This window comes from Plecotus auritus, assembly GCF_963455305.1.
Source record: "Plecotus auritus genome assembly, chromosome: X".
NCBI classification, from domain to species: Eukaryota; Metazoa; Chordata; class Mammalia; order Chiroptera; family Vespertilionidae; genus Plecotus; species Plecotus auritus.
In genome coordinates, this window is record NC_137784.1 from 76,512,926 (window position 1) to 76,532,186 (window position 19,261).

Below are 19,261 nucleotides of genomic sequence, written 5' to 3' on the forward strand. Positions count from 1 at the left end.
CATTATTATAATAATTGTATCATAGTTTACCAGCAGAGATAGATAGTGCTCATTAAAGTTCTGTTTTGAGATAGTCTCAGTGGGGGGAACCAGAGAGAAAGAATATGTTCTCCACATGACATGGGTTGCCCAATAGAGCATGCTTTGCTTCTGGACAGCATCCATGGGAATTATACACTACTGTCCTTTTAAACCTCAAATCTGTCACCTACCTCTTTATAATTACAGTACCCTTAAATACAAAATAGCATAAATCCCAAAGAGAATGATTTCCCTAGCTTATTTTTTTATTGAGGATAATGAGATTAAATGGAGAAATGGCACTCATAGGGAGGCATTCAGATGTCTTGGAAAAACAAATACTGCACTAGAATTCAGAAAACCAAACTCCATCTATTAACCTAACTACTATTCACTATCTATGTAACCTTAGTGTATTAGTTTCCTAGGGCTACTGTAACAAATTACCATGGAATGGGGCCTTAAAACACAGAAATTTGTTCTCCCACAGTTCAGGAGACTAGAAGTCTGAAATCAAGGTGTAAGCAGAACCATGTTCCCTCTAAAGTCTCTAGGGAAGGATCTGTTCCATGCTTCTCTTCTATCTCCTGATGGTTGCTGGCAATCTTTTGCGTTCTTTGACTTGTAGCTACACAACTCCAATTTCTGCCTCAGCTATCTCATGATCTTATTCCATATGGTTCCTATGTCTCTGTGTCTTCAAACCTCCCTCTCCTTATAAGGACACCAATTATTGGATTTCAGGACACAGCCTAATCTAGTATGACTTTATCTTAACTTTGTTATATCGGAAAAAACCCTAGTTCAAAGTAAGGTCACAGTCACAGGTTCCAGGTAGAAATTAATTTTATTACTCAACCCAACAAACCTTGAAATGTCACCTAATCTGCCCATGCCTCAATTTCCTTGTCAGTAAATTAGTGATCATTTCTCCAGTTATTTCTATACACAATTGTAAGATATTCTTTTGGGAGAAACAGTGTGTACTTGTGGACTTATACATCCACATTTGTGATTCCTGAACCAGTTTGGAAGATGGACAGCTAGTTTGTTCCTCCCTTCCAAAATGTAAGGTTGCTTACTGAAGGAAAGACAGTTATAAAAAAACAAAACATTACATGGTATAAAACTACCGTCTATACCAGCCGTGGGCAAACTACGGCCCGCGGGCCGGATCCGGCCCGTTTGGCTGTTCTATCCGGCCTGCGGAGCTGAAAGAGCAGAGGGTTCTCTTGCTCTCCCCTCCGCTCCTTCACCAGCAGCAGTGTTAACATGGCAATGTCGGGAAACACGGCCGCAGCTCCTTCTTCTGAGTGGGCGGATTTATATCTGCCCATTCAGTAGAAGGAACAACCTCTCAATCTTCCAGAGGCTCCTTGTAATGCCCGGACGCATCTCCCGACATCACCCTGGGAATGCGTAGACACGTTATCGCGGTGATGTAGGGAGACACACCCCTGGAGAGCACAGTATCAGAGCCTTTCTGAGGTAAGATTAAGAGCTCTACTCAAACACAATTTTTTCCTGTTCCCACATTCTGTACATCACAATGACTTGTTAATAAAACAACAAAGACTTCCAGCTTTTGGGGCTTGTATCCACTGCAGTTTTTTTCCCCACTGCGGACGCGTGCAGCAGGGAAAAAGACACACAGAGGACATGTCACACTAGCCATGCTGTGGCTGCATTTTTTTGCTGATACGGATGCAGTATCAGTAACGCTACCGTGACCACTAACCACATGTGTTAGCGGCAAAACAAATGCATTTTGCGCTGCGTTTGCTTCTCCCCCTTGCACCTGTAAAAATGCGTGCTACAGAACATTTGTGTTAACATGCACCACTGCACATTAGCATCAACGCAAACATGATGGAAACCTGTGTACCCTGCATTAACCCTCGCTGCGCTACATTGCAGTACTGCACCACACTGCAACGGCAGCACAGCTAGTGTGAATGAACCCTAATTCAGTGGGTTGAACAAAAAGATTGTATAGAAATGTGATGAACTAAAGATTTTATTACAAAATCGCTTAATTTCAGGGTTTCAGAAGTAATTGGACAAATGAAAAACTGAAAATCAAATGTTCATATCTAATACTTGGATGAAACCCTTTCCTGGTAATGACAGCCTGAAGTCTTGTACTTATGGACATCACCAGATGCTGGGTTTTCTCCTTTGTAATGCTCTGCCAGGCTGTCACAGTAGGGGTATATATATAAATATCCTGTCATTTCCAGCTTTTAATAAGAAAAACTGTTGCAATGGGCATTTAAAAGTGGCACTTGGTTGTTTTTATAGAGTCCAGTGGATGCAATCTGACATTGATAATGGGCTCTTTCACACTATGTGCACTGCGGCTGTTTTTTGCCAGTAACGGAAGTGCTAGTGGTAACTACTGGTTACCCATGTTTTGCACTGCCCTAGCACCTCCCATACAAGTGTGTCTGGAAGACACAGCAATGTGCAGCTATGTGTGTTACCATAAACAAAGGGCCTGTGTGAAAGATACACAGGTTTCCTATGGAGGAAAGGGGTTGTTCTCTATGGTCAGGGTGTGCCTCTATCCCATATCCGAACTTTTTCAGATGATTTTGTTATATATATATTTTTTAGAAGACCAAAAATGTTATAGTAGAGCAAATTTAATCACTTGTTTTTATACTTTACTGTCTTATTTTAGTAAAGAATTTAATAAGAGAACGGTACTGTTGGTTTTAGCCCAATATTAAACATGAGTGGACCAAAGAAAAGGAAAGTGGACAGTGAATGCCGAATGTTTAAGAGGGAGTGGACAACAAAATATTTTTTCACCGAAGTCCAATCAATGCCGGTATGTCTGATATGCCAGGAAACACTTGCAGTCTTCAAAGAGTACAATCTCAGCCGTCACTTTGCCACAAAGCATGGCAACTATGCTAGCAAGCAGTCACCTCAAGAATGGGAGGCTACTGCACAGAGGTTGATGGCTAAATTACAGGCTCAGCAAAATGTCTTTCACAGACAAACTGCAATTCAAGAGACAACTACCAAAGCAAGTTTTATGCTATCATTCAAATTAGCAAAAGCTAGCAAACCTCTCTCTGAAGGCGAGTTTTTGAAAGAATGTATGATAGAGACAGCCGGTCTCTTGTGTCCAGAGAGCAAAGCAAGTTTGAAAAACTCAGTTTATCGCGCAGGACAGTGACTCGTCAAGTGGAACTGATTGATGAAGACTTGGCCAGAAAGTTAAATAGTAAGGCAGAGTTCTTTAAGTTTTATTCACTAACATTGGATGAAAGTAATGACGTAAAGGACACTGCTCAGCTCTTAATTTTTATACGAGGGATTAGTGACAATTTTGAAATTACGGAGGAGTTTTTAGCCATGGAGCCACTGAAAGGAAAAACACGGGGAGAGGACTTGTATGACCGGATGTCTACTGTCATCGAGAAAATGAAGCTACCATGGAGTAAACTTGCTAATGTCATGACAGATGGATCTCCAAATTTAACTGGAAAAAATGTTGGACTGCTAAAAAGAATTCAGGATAAAGTGAAAGAGGAGAACCCTAACCAAGATGTTATTTTTCTTCACTGTATTATTCACCAGGAACCATTGTGCAAGTCTATATTACAACTTAATCATGTTGTTAATCCAGTCGTAAAGCTTGTTAATTTCATTCGAGCAAAGGGACTTCAGCACCGTCAGTTTATTAAGTTTCTGGAGGAAACTGATGCGGATCACCACGACTTACTTTACCACTCTCGTGTCCGCTGGTTGAGTTTGGGCAAAGTTTTCCAACGAGTGTGGGAGCTCAAAGAAGAGATTGGTGCATTTTTGAAATTAAAGGGGAAGTCTGACGAATTTACTGAGCTGAGTGACAAGAATTGGCTGTGTGACTTTGCATTTTCTGTAGATATATTTTCACATTTGAATGAGCTAAATGTGGAGCTACAGGGAAAAGATCAGTATGTACATGACATGTACACTAATGTGAAAGCCTTTAAATCGAAGCTGATTTTCTTTTCCAGACAAATTTCAGACAAAGTCTTCACTCCTTTTGCCACACTAGCCACACAGGAGGAGACCATCCAAAACGTGAAGAAATACAGCAAATCACTGGATGACCTGCATGCAGAATTCTGTCATCGGTTTTCTGATGTTGAAAAAATTGACCATTCACTTCAACTGGTGGCCTGTCCTTTGTCACAAAATCCTGAAACAGCACCAGAAGAGGTGCAACTGGAACTCATCGATCTTCAGTCTGACTTTGTCCTAGAGGAGAAATTCAGCTCTCTTGAACTAAGAGACTTTTATGCTTCACTTAATGAAGCCACTTTTCCAAACATCCAGAGGATGGCACAGAAGATACTGGTGCTGTTTGGGTCAACCTATGTTTGTGAGCAGACATTTAGTGTCATGAACATCAACAAAGCCCCTCACAGATCCAGCTTAACTGACGAACACCTCAGATCTATCCTGAGAATAGCCACAACAAAACTAACTCCAGACTTTGATGCATTAGCTAAAAAAGGAGACCAACAACACTGTTCCCACTGAAGTTGATGTTTTAAAGACCAAAAACCTTTCAACCCAGTCTACATTGCCATCTACATCTACGTCCCGGGCATAATTTGGAAGTTGCACTAAAGAAAATGTTTAATTTACTGTTTACACATTTTGTTCTTTTCTATTTGTTTTAGTTTTAAATTATTTTATTATATTTAAGTTTAATTTGAAAGGCTTTTGTACCTTTCCTTTGTTAGGCAATTTTATTTTGCCTTTGCCATCTTCAATATAAGGTATGTTATTGTGCTATGATTCCTCCATTTTTTGAAGTTTCAAATTATAATAATTAGTGTTTACACCCTTCTTGTTAAAATGTTTGAAATGAATAAAACTATTGAAATAAAAAAAAGACCGTATCCTTTTATGTAATGATGTTTACTTTGAATTTATATTAGTTCACACAAACACTCCATCCATGCTTTTGTTCCGGCCCTCCGGTCCAGTTTAAGAACCCATTGTGGCCCTCAAGTCAAAAAGTTTGCCCACCCCTGGTCTATACCCAATCCAATATATACATTGCATTATTTAATATAAATGATAGATGTTCCAGAGGTGATCACTTTTGAAAACTAAAATGTGCAGTCTTTTAAATAGAAATAACTACTGAGCCATAATCAGTGAAACAAAATGAAGTGTTTTTCCAGAATAAGAATTCATTCAAACACTCCCCTTTGGTCCCCATAGCATAGACATAAACCCAAGGACAGGGTAAGATCAGTCTCTGGCTACTTCAAGTAGCTCTCTGTATATTCAAGACTTGTTTACCAACTGAATACACAGTATAGTGAGCCCTGTTCAATTTCTCTGAATCCTACTGGTATAACCTAATCTGGTATGACCTTATCTTAACTTAAATACATCTGCAAAGACTCTATTTCAAAATAAGGTGCAAGAATACCTTAGGTAGAAGTGCACCTATAAGTTTATCATTATTTAGGGCTAATCAACAATGAGCTTTAAGATTAAGTTGAATAAATAGAATGTTCTTGGTTACAGCTTTCTTCTGCTGGAGGCTTTTATATCTCTTTAATTTGTTTAGTGAAGTTGGTTGTTGGTGTTCCATGTGCTTGTATGGGAAAAGGTGTACATCCTATTAGCAATAATTTTGCCTCCATTGAAATGAAAAGAAAAGTAACACAGAGAGCAAATTACCCCTTTGAGCTAATCCTTCAGTAGTTTCCCTTGGGCAATATGTGTACTTAATGATGGATTGTTCTGCCATATGACAGGACTGAGAAAATTCATCCTCTCTTTCAGCACAAATCACCTACACTTCAATAATAGCTTGCTTCAAGGAAAGAGAGAACTGTTTCTTATGAAAATTAGGCAGCCCAAGTAAAAATTCTGGTAAAATTTTTCCCAAACAACAGCTGGGTGTTAAGCCATGCCTTCAAGGAAAGATGTGAATTTGAAGATTTGGGGGGTGCCAGAATGTTTCTCTGCTTTGATTAACCAGATTGATTTTTCTAATCAAGCATTAAGATAGAACCAAGTAGCTCAGGCAATTTGGACCAGTCTATGCAACTGGGATTTCTTTGGTACTTTTCATAAGAGAAACACAGCCAGTTTGAGTGATGGCATAGGTTCACTAGGATCAGTCTGGAGCACCTGGCAAGGAGATATTCATTTGAAACAATCTCTAAAATAAATTGGGGAAGAAGGTTGTGGGCTTTGGAATATGGAATCTCTGCCTATAAAGTTCAAGTGGTCTCTCTGCAGAGGTAGCCTCTCTCCCTGATTCTGTTAGTGTCAGCCTGGAGCTATTGCCAGATTATCCAATTTACCCCAAAACTGTTTTAAATAATATTGTATTTTCTATTTAGAAAGCATGATAGTCATTATGTCAAAATCAGAAGGTTTTTGGACATTCTGAACTTATTTTACAGTTTAGTACATTTTCACTTTTGAATTACATATAGGGAGAGTCATAAATTGTTCAGCACTAGGTGTTAATCTATTCAGGACTAAAGCATGACAGAGGAATTGTTTACCATGTTAACAATTGGAGCATTGTTAAAGGATGTTTGAAGGAAGAGGGTCTGAGCTCCAGAATCTGGGGATCTAAAGTTGAATGATTCTTTCTACAAAGGTCCTTATCCATAGAGCAAGGATGGGGAACGTCTGGCCCACCAGTCATATAAGGCCTGCAAACTCATTTAGTCTGGCCCTGCCAAGGCATTAGGGGTGAGTTAATTAAATGTTTAACCAAATATAGCAGGCTAATTTTTAAGTTGATAATTTTAGTACGGCCCCCAAATGATGCTATAACTATCCAAATGGCCCTTGGCAGACAAAAGGTTCCCCACCCCTGCCATAGATCATACCAGAAGCCTCTTGTCTTTCTGCAGTTGCTGAAGGACTGAGGGGAGACTTGTGGACTAGTTTCCAGAGAGAAGATGCTAGCTGGTAAGCCCTGTTTACCAGGCCATAGAAGGTCTGCCAAGCATAAATACTCTGTGGAGAAGAGTCTGTGTGTTGGAGAATCATGATGGTAGTTGTTCTGAGATGATCTAGGGCTGCAGAGCTGCCAAACAGGCAACTGCTCCCAGCACTGAGATTAGGAGAGAAACCAAGCATACAAACAGTCCCACACCTACCAGTATTTAACCTCCTGTTGCTAGGAATTGCGATTTCTTGATTCACTGGGGATGATGGAAAAAGTACTGGAGCAGTAAGGCATGAGTTCTATGTAGGCTAAAGTCAAAGAGATTAAAGTTCCCCCTCTGAAACCAGACAGTACACAGCATGTTCAACCTCACATTTGTGATTAGGGGGTCACACTCAGCTATGCAATCATGGAAATCAACCTCCTTGAAATTCTGCAAGGCTCTTTAAACAAACAGAAGCTTCAGTCTTTATTCTGGGCTTTTTCCTGAGTCTATATTAGAAAAGTATGGAAATCCAGTTCAGGATTTTACTTCCACTGTGATGGGCTAAAGCATTAACTGAATGACTGACCCAGACAGGTAGATCCCTGCTTGAGCCAGTGCATTCACTTGAAATAACTTAGTAGCAGGGACTTTCACCTCTGCAGGCATAGGTAAATCCTAGATTAGCGGTCCTTGTCATTCCTAAATGGACTGAACATCTCCTGCTGCTGGGCTTTCATTAACAAACTCTGAATAAACTAAAGGGGCAATAAACAAGTCTCTTGTTGTGCACACATATACTCACAACCTCTTCCACTTTTGTCTCTTACCTCCTGGGATTATCACTTCATGCTGGGTTCTTTGAACAATATTTTCCTCAGTGTCTTTTTACTCCAATAACACATCCACTTCTTTTAGCTCTACTCTCTTCAACTCTTTCTTTGCTTCCCAACAGCACAATGTATTCATCTCCCACATATATCTTTTTGTTTCCTCTGTCTACAGTGACAATTCATGCTCAAAAATAGAACTCTCCCATTCCCTACCTTCTGCCCTCCCAATCGAACATGAACAACCCTAAATAAGAACCCATGTCAGTATAGATGAGGAGATCAAAGCACAATGCCATATCTAGACTCAAAGAACTGGACATCTCCATTTGGAAAAGAATCATAGAGAAAGAATTGACATGGGCAGGTAGGCAAGAAGGAGTCCTGAGTTTGATACTGGCTGTGTGACCTTGACAATTTCATGATAGTTCACTACACTTCTGAGATCCCATTTTCTTAAAAAAAAAATGCAGACATAATTAAAATGTTCAAAGCGCAGGAGACTCATAAGTCAGTTACACAAAAGAAATATTTTACAAAAGTCATAAAGGACTCCAAAAATCCCTATCTGGAAAAGTAGGAAGATTATTGAACATAGGAGGCAGAGGCTAGCAAATTTTGCTCTATGAATCTGTCCTTGACTATCTTGCCCTCTCATTCCATTTTCTCTTTTTTTTTTTTTAAAAAAAATGTTTTTTATTGATTTCAGAGTGGAAGAGAAAGGGAGAAAGAGATAAAAATATCAGTGATAAGAGAGAATCATTGATTGGCTGCCTCCTGCACACCCCCCAGTGGGAATTGAGTCCGCAACCCAGGCATGTGCCGACAGGGAATTGAACCGTGACCTCCTGGTTCATAGGTCAGTGCTCAACTACTGAGCCATACCGGCTGGGCTCATTCCATTTTCTCTTCTTGAAATATCTCAGAGCTAAAATTCGAACCTATGTGCTGATAATTTCCAAATCTAGATTTTGGGGATTGATCTCGCCACTGAGCTCTGCACTTATGTATCAACTTGCATACTTACTGGACATCTCACACACACTGGGATGTCCAATGATATTTCAGATTTATTTTGCCCCTAATCTCCTCTTATTCTCTAATCCATAGAGAGAACAATTATCCATCCAATTATCACAGTCAGAAACATAGAGGCTAGCTTTTCCCACACTCCCATATCCATTCATTCTACCTCTGTAACATAAACATTTGTTCCTTCCTCTCCCTCACCATTACACCATTCTAGCTTTGGGCATCATCATGTCTTACTTGCATTTGTTCATGATCCTCCATATACCTGTCACTGTGCTTTCCACTACCACCACTATTCCACTCCTTCTTCCCTCTTCAATTAAATACCTATTAGTGTCAGGCCCTGGGCCAGATATCTGCATGCATATTCCCATTTCATTCTGGTAACAATCCTTTGAGGTATGCACTATTATTATTGCCATGCTACAAAGGAGAAAACTAAATCACAAATAAAAGAAATACAGTCATTTGTTCAAGAACAAACAGCTCATTTAAAATTCAATTTCAGATATACCAGACTCCAAAGCCCATGTCCTTTCAACCACACTGCACAGTCTCACTCTTTTTCCTTTTTTTAAAATTTCTTTATTGATTAAGGTATCACATATTTGTCCTCATCCCCCCATTCCCATCCCAAGCCCCTCCCCACACATGCCCCCACACCCCTGTTGTCCATGACCACTGGTTAGGCTTATATGCATGCGCACAAGTCCTTTGGTTGATCTCTCCCCCTTACCCCCACCCTCCCCTACCTTCCCTCTGAGGTTTGACAGTCTGATCGATGCTTCCCTGTCTCCGGGTCTGTTTTTGTTCATCAGTTTATGTTGTTCATTATTTCCCCTAGATGAGTGAGATCATGTGATACTAGGAATACACTTATAAGAACCAAAAATGAGACAAGCAATAATGGTTATGTTGAGAGGCAAATGAATCAGTCTGTAGTGAGTTTCTTTCTGGGCCAGCAGTTCTTTGAGTCCCAATTTCAATGTCAAACAGTTCCTTATGTGTACATGTCAGCAATGATATTTCAGTTCGGGATGGTGGACAAATGGTGGTAATGCAGGTCCGACTCTCTCTGGTTTGGTCCTGGGCAACCTGCAGCGACACACAACTGCTGACTGCTAGTATGGCAAGGCGTCATCAGTGTCTCCCATCTCTGGACTGTTTCTCTTTTGTCTTCATGGCTGGAGCAGTCTTGTCAATTCCTCTCTGTTGCAGGAATCCACATGGTCTTGGAGTTGTTTTCTGAAAATATACAAACATATTCTTTTTTTTTTTCAAATTTTTATTAAGGTATTATATGTGTACATATCTTACCATTGCCCACCCACCCCACTCCCATACATGCCCTCACCCCCCAATGTTTTGCATCCGTTGGTTACTCTTATATGCATGCATACAAGTCCTTCAGTTGATCTCTTATTTCCCCCACCTTACCTAACCTTACCGCTGTAATTAGACAGTCTGTTTAATGCTTTACTGCCTCTGTAACTATCTTTTTGTTCATCAGTTTATAATGTTTTTCATTATCCCCAAATGAGTGAGATCATGTGCTATTTTTCTTTCATTGACTGGCTTATTTCACTTAGCATAATGTTCTCTAATTCCATCCAGGTGCCTACAAATGGTAGTAATTCCTTCTTTTTTATGGCAGCATAGTATTCCATTGTGTAGATGTACCATAGTTTTCTGATCCAGTCATCTGCTGACGGGCACCTAGGCTGTTTCCAAATCTTAGCTATTGTAAATTGTGCTGCTATGAACATAGGGGTGCATATATCCTTTCTGATTGGTGTTTCTGGTTTCTTAGGATATATTCCTAGGAGTGGGATTAATGGGTCAAATGGGAGTTCCATTTTCAGTTTTTTGAGGAAACTCCATACTGTTCTCCACAGTGGCTGCACCAGTCTGCATTCCCACCAGCAGTGCACGAGGGTTCCTTTTTCTCCGCATCCTCACCAACACTTGTCGTTTGTTGATTTGTTGATGATAGCCATTCTGATAGGTGTGAGATGGTATCGCGTTGTCGTTTTGATTTGCATCTCTCAGATAATTAGTGACTTTGAGCATGTTTTCATGTGTCTCTTGGCCTTCCTTCTGTCTTCTTTTGAAAAGATTCTATTTAGGTCCATTGCCCATTTTTTTATTGGATCATTTATCTTCCTTTTATTAAGTTGTATAAGCTGCCTGTAGATGTTGGAAATTAAACCTTTATCAGTGATACCATTTGCAAATATGTTCTCCCATACAGTGGGGTTTCTTGTTGTTTTGTTGATGGTTTCTTTTGCTGTGCAAAAGCTTTTTATTTTGATGTAGTCCCATTTGTTTATTTTCTCTTTGACTTCCATTGCCCTAGGGGCAGTATCAGTGAAAAGGTTCTTTTGGCATATGTCTGAGATTTTGCTGCCTGTGGATTCCTCTAGTATTTTTATGGTTTCCCGTCTTATATTTAAGTCCTGTACCATTTTGAGTTTATTTTTGTGTATGGTGTAAGTTGGTGATCTAGTTTCATTTTTTTGCATGTATCTGTCCAATTTTCCCAACACCATTTATTGAAGAGACTGTCTTGACTCCATTGTATTCTCATGCCTCCTTTGTCAAATATTAATTGCGCATATTGGTTTGGGTCGATATCTGGATTCTCTATTCTAGTCCACTGATCTATATGTCTGTTCTTGTGCCAGTACCAGGCTGTTTTGAGGACAGTGGCTTTGTAATACAGCTTGAAATCTGGTATTGAGATCCCTCCTACTTTATTCTTCTTTCTCAGGATTGCTGTGACTATTTAGGGTCTTTTTTTATTCCAGATGAATTTTTGGAGAGTTCTTTCTAGGTCTGTGAAATATGCCGTTGGTATTTTAATGGGGAGTGCATTGAATCTATAGATTGCTTTGGGTAGTATGGACATTTTGATGATGTTGATTCTACCAATCCATGAACATGGTATGTTCTTCCATCTGTTTACATCTTCCTCTATCTCTTTTTTCAGTGTCCTGTAGTTTTCCGCATATAGGTCTTTTACCTCCTTGGTTAGGTTTATTCCTAGGTATCTTAATTTTTTTGGTGAGATGGAAAATAGGATTGCTTTTTTAGTCTCTCTTTCTGTAAGTTCACTGTTGGTGTATAGAAATGCCATAGATTTCTTGGCATTAATTTTATATCCTGCTACATTGCCAAATTCATTTATTAAGTCTGTTAGTTTTTTGATGGAGTCTTTTGGGTTTTTTATGTACAATATCATGTCATCTGCAAATAAGGACAGCTTTACTTCTTCTTTTCCAATTTGGATGCCTTTTATTTCTTCTTCTTGTCTAATTGCAATGGCTAATACTTCCAGTACTATGTCAAACAGGAGTGGTGAGAGTGGGAATCCTTGTCTTGTTCCTGTTCTTAGGGGAAATGGTTTTAGTTTTTTCCCATTGAGTATGATGTTAGCTGTGGGTTTATCATATATGGCTTTTATTATGTTGAGGTATGATCCTTCTATTCCCACCTTGTTGAGAGTTTTTATCAAGAAAGTGTGTTGGATTTTGTCAAATACTTTTTCTGCATCAATTGATATGACAATGTGATTTTTTCTTTCAATTTGTTTATGTGATGTATCACATTTATTGATTTTCAGATATTGTACCATCCTTGCATTCCTGGGATAAACCCTACTTGGTCATGGTGTATGATCTTTCTGATGTACTGCTGGATCCGATTTGCTAGAATTTTGTTGAGGATTTTGGCATCTACATTCATGAGGGATATTGGCCTGTAATTCTCCTTCATTGTGTTGTCTTTATCTGTTTTTGGTATTAGGGTGATGCTGGCTTCATAGAAGGAGCTTGGAAGTGTTCCTTCCTCTTGAATTTTTTGGAATAGTCTGAGGAGGATAGGTTTTAGTTCTTCCTTGAATGTTTGGTAAAACTCTCCTGTTAAGCCGTCTGGCCCCGGGCTTTTGTTTGCCGGAAGCTCTTTGATGACTGCTTCAATTTCTTCCATAGTTACTGGCATATTGAGCTGCTTAGATTCTTCCTGATTGAGTTTTGGAAGGTTACATTTTTCTAGGAATATGTCCATTTCCTCCAGGTTGTCCAGTTTGTTGGAATAGAGTTGTTCATAGTATTTTTTAACAATCCTTTGTATTTCGGCGGGATCTGTTGTTATTTCACCTCTTTCATTTCTGATTTTGTTTATTTGGGTCCTCTCTCTTTGCTTCTTGGTGAGCCTGGCTAGAGGTTCATCAATCTTGTTAATCCTTTCAAAGAACCAGCTCTTGGTTTTGTTGATCTTTTGTATTGTTTCTTTGGTCTCTATGTCGTTTATCTCTGCTCTGATCTTTATTATTTCCTTCCTTCTGCTTACACTGGGCTTTTCTTGTTGCTCTCTTTCTAATTCTTTGAGTTGTTGGGTTAGGTAATTTATTACCATTGTTTCTTGTTTTTTGCAGTAGGCTTGTAGAGCTATGAACTTCCTTCTCAAAACTGCTTTCGCTGTGTCCCATAGATTTTGGATTGTAGTGTTTTCATTGTCATTTGTTGCCATGATGTTTTTTATTTCTTCTTTGATCTCTCTGGTAACCCAGTCATGGATTAATAGCATGTTGTTTAGCCTCCATGTGTTTGAATTCTTTGGGTTGTTTTTATTGTAGTTGATTTCCAGTTTTATGCCACTGTGGTCTGAGAAGATGCTTGATATGATTTCTATCTTCTTGAATTTGAAGAGACTTTGCCTATGTCCCAACATATGGTCTATCTTTGAAAATGACCCATGTGCACTTGAGAAGAATGTATATTCTGTGGCTTTGGGGTGAAATGTTCTGAAGATGTCAATTAATTCCATCTGGTCTAGTGAGTCATTTAGGATTGATGTTTCTTTGCTGATTTTTTGTTTAGAGGATTTGTCCAGTGGTGATAGTGGGGTATTAAAGTCTCCTACTATGATTGTATTGCTGTCAATCTCTCCCTTGATATCCTCCAGGAGTTTTTTTATGTATTTGGGTGCTCCTGTATTGGGTGCATATATGTTTACCAGAGTTATTTCTTCTTGTTGAATTGCTCCCTTTAGTATTATGAAGTGGACTTCGTTATCTCTTGTTATGTCCTTCAGTTTGAGATCTAATTTGTCAGATATAAATATTGCTACCCCAGCTTTTTTTTCAGTTCCATTTGCCTGGAAAACCTTTTTCCATCCCTTCACCCTCAGTCTGAGTGCGTCTTTTTTTCTGAGGTGGGTTTCTTGTAGACAGCAGATATATGGGTCATGTTTTCTTATCTAGTCCATTACCCTATGTCTTTTCATTGGGGCATTTAATCCGTTTACATTTAAAGTTATTATTGATAGGTACTTATTTGTCGCCATTCCTATTCTTTACACCTGTGTTTCTTCTTCGCTTCCTATTTCTTTTTTTTTTACAGCAGACCCTTTAGCATTTCTTGCATTGCTGGTTTGGTGGTAATAAATTCCCTTAGTCCTTTTTTGTCTGTGAAGCTCCTGATTTCACCTTCAATTTTGATTGATAGCCTTGCTGGGTACAGTATTCTTGGATTCAGACCCTTCCTTTGCATGACTTTGTATATTTCATTCCATTCCCTTCTGGCCTGATGAGTTTCTGTTGAGAAATCAGTTGCTAGACTGATGGGGGTTCCTTTGTATGTAACTTTCTGTCTCTCTCTTGCTGCTTTTAAGATTCTTACTTTGTAGTTGGTGTTTGCAAATTTAATTATAATGTGCCTTGGCGTCGGTCTTTTGGGGTTCATTTTGCTTGGGACTCTGTGAGCTTCTTGGATTTGTGTGGGTTTTTTCTTCCCTATATCAGGGAAATTTTCTGTCATTATTTCTTCAAAGAGGTTTTCTATTCCTTGCTCAGCTTCCTTTCCTTCTGGAACCCCTATTATGCGGATGTTGTTTTGTTTCATGTTGTCTCAAAGTTCCCTTAGGCTCTCCTCCTGCCTTTTAATTTTTTTTTTCTAGAAGTTGCTCTACTTGGGTATTTTTTCCCATCTTGTCTTCTCGCTCACTGATGCGGTCCTCTGCTTCTTCTAGTCTACTCTTGATGCTTTCTATTGAGTTCTTTACAGCAGCGATGTCATTTTTCATTTCTTCTTGGTTCTTCTTCATTTCCTCTTGGTTCTTGCTCATATTGTCGAATTTGTCTTCCATTCTTTTCAGCCACCTTATGTACATTTCTCTGAATTCTTTTTCTGGAAGGTTGCTTGCCTCCATTTTGTTTACTTCCTTTTCGGGTGATGCCTGCTTTTCTTTCAAATGTGGGCTGTGTCTTTGTCTCCCCATGGTCTCTCTTCTCTGGGTGTCTAGTTATGTAGTTCTCTCTCTCCTGCGTTGATTTAAAGGCACAAAATACAGCACTACCAGGTACAACACACAAGGCACTGAACAGAAATGTATTCACGATATTAATAACCTCCAATAAAGGTGACCACCAGAGAAAGGCAAATTAGGGGATAGGAGAGAAAGAAGAAGAGGAAAAAGAAAGAAAGAAGAAGAAAAAAAAGGGGTGTCAAAATGAAATTGGGAAAAGGGAAAAAAGAAGAAAAAAAAGTAAGAGAGACAAGAAAGAGACTAAGAGAGAAAGGGAAACAGACTATATATATAGGGGATAAAACTCCAATAGAACAATCACTTATCCCAGCAAATGCCAGCTACAAGTACCTGGGGATTAATACAAACTACAACACCAACTAATATTGAGTGAGGCAAGGGAAGACAGAAGCATGAAACAAACAAAAAAATAAACAAAGAAGAATAAGCAAAACAATCTCACAAAAAAGCATAAAAATTCGATATAATCTATATTCAAGCGAACAACAACAAAAGGACAGAGAGAAAAACAATTTTTTGGATAGTTAAGACAGCAAAGAGAGAGGTGTGTATGGACTTGGAGCAGGGGATTGGAAATTAGATATATAAGTAGGGTGAAATTTTAACGGGGGTAAACAGAAAGAATAGGGAAAATCTAAAACAGGAAATGGGTAAGATAAACAGGACACCGAAAAGGGAAAAGTGAGGAAGAGAGTGATGGCATAAAGGTAGAGTTGAGATAGAGTAAAATGATGCTAAAGGAAAGATAAAAATAGAATGTAGAACATTAATCCCAAAACAAAATGAAGAGAAAATAAAATGACACTTAAAAAAAAAAAAGATAAAATAGCAGTAGTAATAATACGGATTGAAAATAAAAATGTAATAATTAAAAAGGTAAAATCAAGTGAGGAAAAAAGAAAAAAAATAGTTTCTTGAGTAAAAGATGCAAAAAATGGAAATAAAAAAATAAAAAATAAAAATAAAATGTTGAGTAGTGAAGGTCATTCACTTCCTCTGTTGTTCTGTTTGGCGCGCCTGTTTCTCAGTCCGGACAGTATTGCAGTTCCCTGCGTTCCACTACTCATCAGTGATTTAAGCCAGTCCTGATTTTAAGCAGGCGGTGTGTCCTAATTCGTATTTCTTTATTTTTGATTACACAAGAGTCAATTTGTGATTCATCCCCTGGGTGGCAGTGTTTCTGGATTGACTTCCGGGTTTATCTCTGGCCTCTCTAGGCAGTGTTAGAGCCTTCTTTCCCTGTGGCATTCACTACTGGTTTGTGGGAGTGGGTTGCCTCAGAGCTGGCTCTCCGATGGTCACTCCCCGCTCCAATCCCCAGGTTCCAGAAAAACAACTTTCCCCTGCAGTCTCCCAGGGTGTCCCCAACTGGGTGATCCTATGTATTGGGCTTAGTAATCAGAAGCAAGAACTTCAAGAGGAAAAAGCCCAAGTGTGCGCACTCTGTGGCTGAGCGTAAGTCTAGCACACCCCTGAAATTCTTAGGGTGTCCCTGCATGTCAGATCAAAATGGGTTGCTTTTTAGAGAGCCCTTCTGTTAGCAGCTCTGAGGACCCCCTTCCACATTCACAGATCATGCCAGCCCCAACAGCCACGGATTTTTCTAGGCACAGACTTCCCTGGTCCTCCAGCTCCCGCAAAATGCATGTTCCTCTCTCGCGCTGGGACCAGAGACCTCACCTTATCCTAGGCGAAATCTGACCTTTTGGTGGTGGAGTGTAGAGCTCCTCTGAACCCGTGTCTTTGTGCCAATTGGGGAGCGTTGTTCTGGGGCTTTCAACTGTTCCGTGAGTGCTGCAGTTGTGGATTCTCAGGCTTTACAAACATATTCTTGACCAAAAGTTAATAAAGGAATCTTTTCTATAAATTTGACTTGGGATCCTTTTTCATTTTTTGCCCATATGATTTTCCTTTGCTTGTTTTGACACCATGTGTGTTTTTCATGGGTGTCTTGCTGTTAGCATTACAAATGAAAGTCAATTTTCTAAAGTAAATTTTTCTAGATGTAATTTACTTACAGGATATTTTTCCTTACATGATATTCTTCTACTCTCACCCCTTTTTTGATTTAAATATTAGGAGGCTTTTGGAAATTTTATAATGTAGTCTTGATAGCTTTTAAATTTTAATTTTTTTGCACTAAAATATGACTGCTTTAGGTTCATTACATGTTATGCAATTTTACCATGAGATGAACTACCAATAAAAATTTTAGTTAACACTTTAGGAACAGCTTTTTGTCCAGTACAATTAATTTTTCTAGAATATTCGCTTATTTCAATTAGCCAATTTAAATTAGTCTGAGAACTTGACTACTATTTTACTGTCAAATTTAATACTCTAACAACAATCTCATTTTAACCTGTACATATTAGTGGAAAGGATTATTTGCCTTCTTGAGTAGGCCCTGAGCATTCCTGGTGCTAGGCTGGATTTTTATTTCAAAAACCCACTTCCCCACACCATGGGTACAACACAACTCAAACAAGTCTTTTTGCAGTGAGAGGGCAGCTGCTGTCGGTCAAGTCTCTGTCTGTTACCTGGGTCTTGATTTGTGCTGAGCATGGGAAGCAAAGAGCCATGGGGGCAGGAGACCTCCCTCAGAAGGGGTGTGGGATCAGGCCCCTGCAAAGTTGGGGGGGGTGAGGGTCTGTGCCCCACCTCTGTTGACCCCCAAGTTATCTCCTGATGGCCCCTCTGTGACTGTGTCTGTCTTAGGTTGTTCCTTCCCTGAGGAATCTTACCCGTCTCTGGCTAACCAACCATCCTCCGGGGCCAAGCAGGGTGATGTGAGGTTCAGTTCTGTCTCCTTGATAGCCTATGCCCCCGTGGCCTCCACGCCCAGCACCTGCCTTGGGATCCCCTCGCCTGCTGGTGGGGCCCCGGCACTGATAACATATCTTGGGGAACCCAGGTTTCTTCTCCAGGGAGGACCCAGCTCACCCCACTGGGCGAGAGAGAGATGCATGGTATAAGCCACCACAAGGCTTCACCTTCAGCATGAACAGAAGCTCAGGCAACAGCTGTGGGCAATTGGATTGTGAGAAGAGGGTCCCTCTTGGCCAAAAGGGCAAGAGGGGCCAATATAGAATGCTCAGGTGCCTTCTCAAGGGGCCCTCTACACAGTGGAAGGGATTAAATCCTTTCACGTCCTTTTTAAACTGCTTCCAGACATTCAAAGAATTAGTCTGTAAGTTTCCTTGGGATAATTGTACATTATGCTGTTGTGATTCTAAAATATCAAGAAATGTGTTACCTTTGTCTCCAAGCACCAAAAAGATGATTTTTTATTGATTCCCAAGGGTGCGAGGTACTATTATAGGTAATGGGGGTAATACAAATATGGGAAAAATTATAATGACATTGTAGAATAATATCATGTAAGGATATTCTTTGCTCTAGGCCATGGCAATTCCATTTCAAACTGGCTGTCCATTTCTTTTTGTATAGACAAGGTCTTAGTTACATTTTCTGCACCTCTTCCAGGAGCTAGTAGTGATAGTCCCTTCCTTTGGTGTCCACGCAAGCCAGAAACCTCTCTTTAATTTTACACACAAAGGAGCAGTGGTTTGATTTTGTGTCATACAAAAGGGAAGCTGGGTGGCGACCCCTGTGTAATTATACTTCCTTGCCCCACCCATGGTCCTCCTGGATGACCAAGGTGTTTGGTATTATCGGTGACCACATTAGGCGGGGGATCAGCCCACGTGAGGGCTCTTTCCCATGAAGGGTCAGGAACATAAGTCCAAAATACTTCCCCATTTGCCTCAGGTAATATTACCATACAGGTGATGACTGCTAGCATGGCAAGAAAGACGTTCTCAGGCATTCTTGGGGTTCTGGTTACCTCACAATTTCTTTTCTATTTTTTTATAATAATTATTATATTTTTTACATATGTGTCCTTATTCCTCCATTACGCCCCACCCCCCACTCATGCCCCACCCTCCTGTTGTCTGTGTCCATTGATTAGACTCATATGCATGCACACAAGTCCCTTGGTTGATCTCTCCCCCTTACTCCCACTGACTCCCTTCTTCCCTGAGGTTTGAGGTTCTGATCGACTTTTCTCAGTCTCTGGATCTGTTCTTGTTCATCAGTCTATGCCATTCATTATATTCCACAAATGAG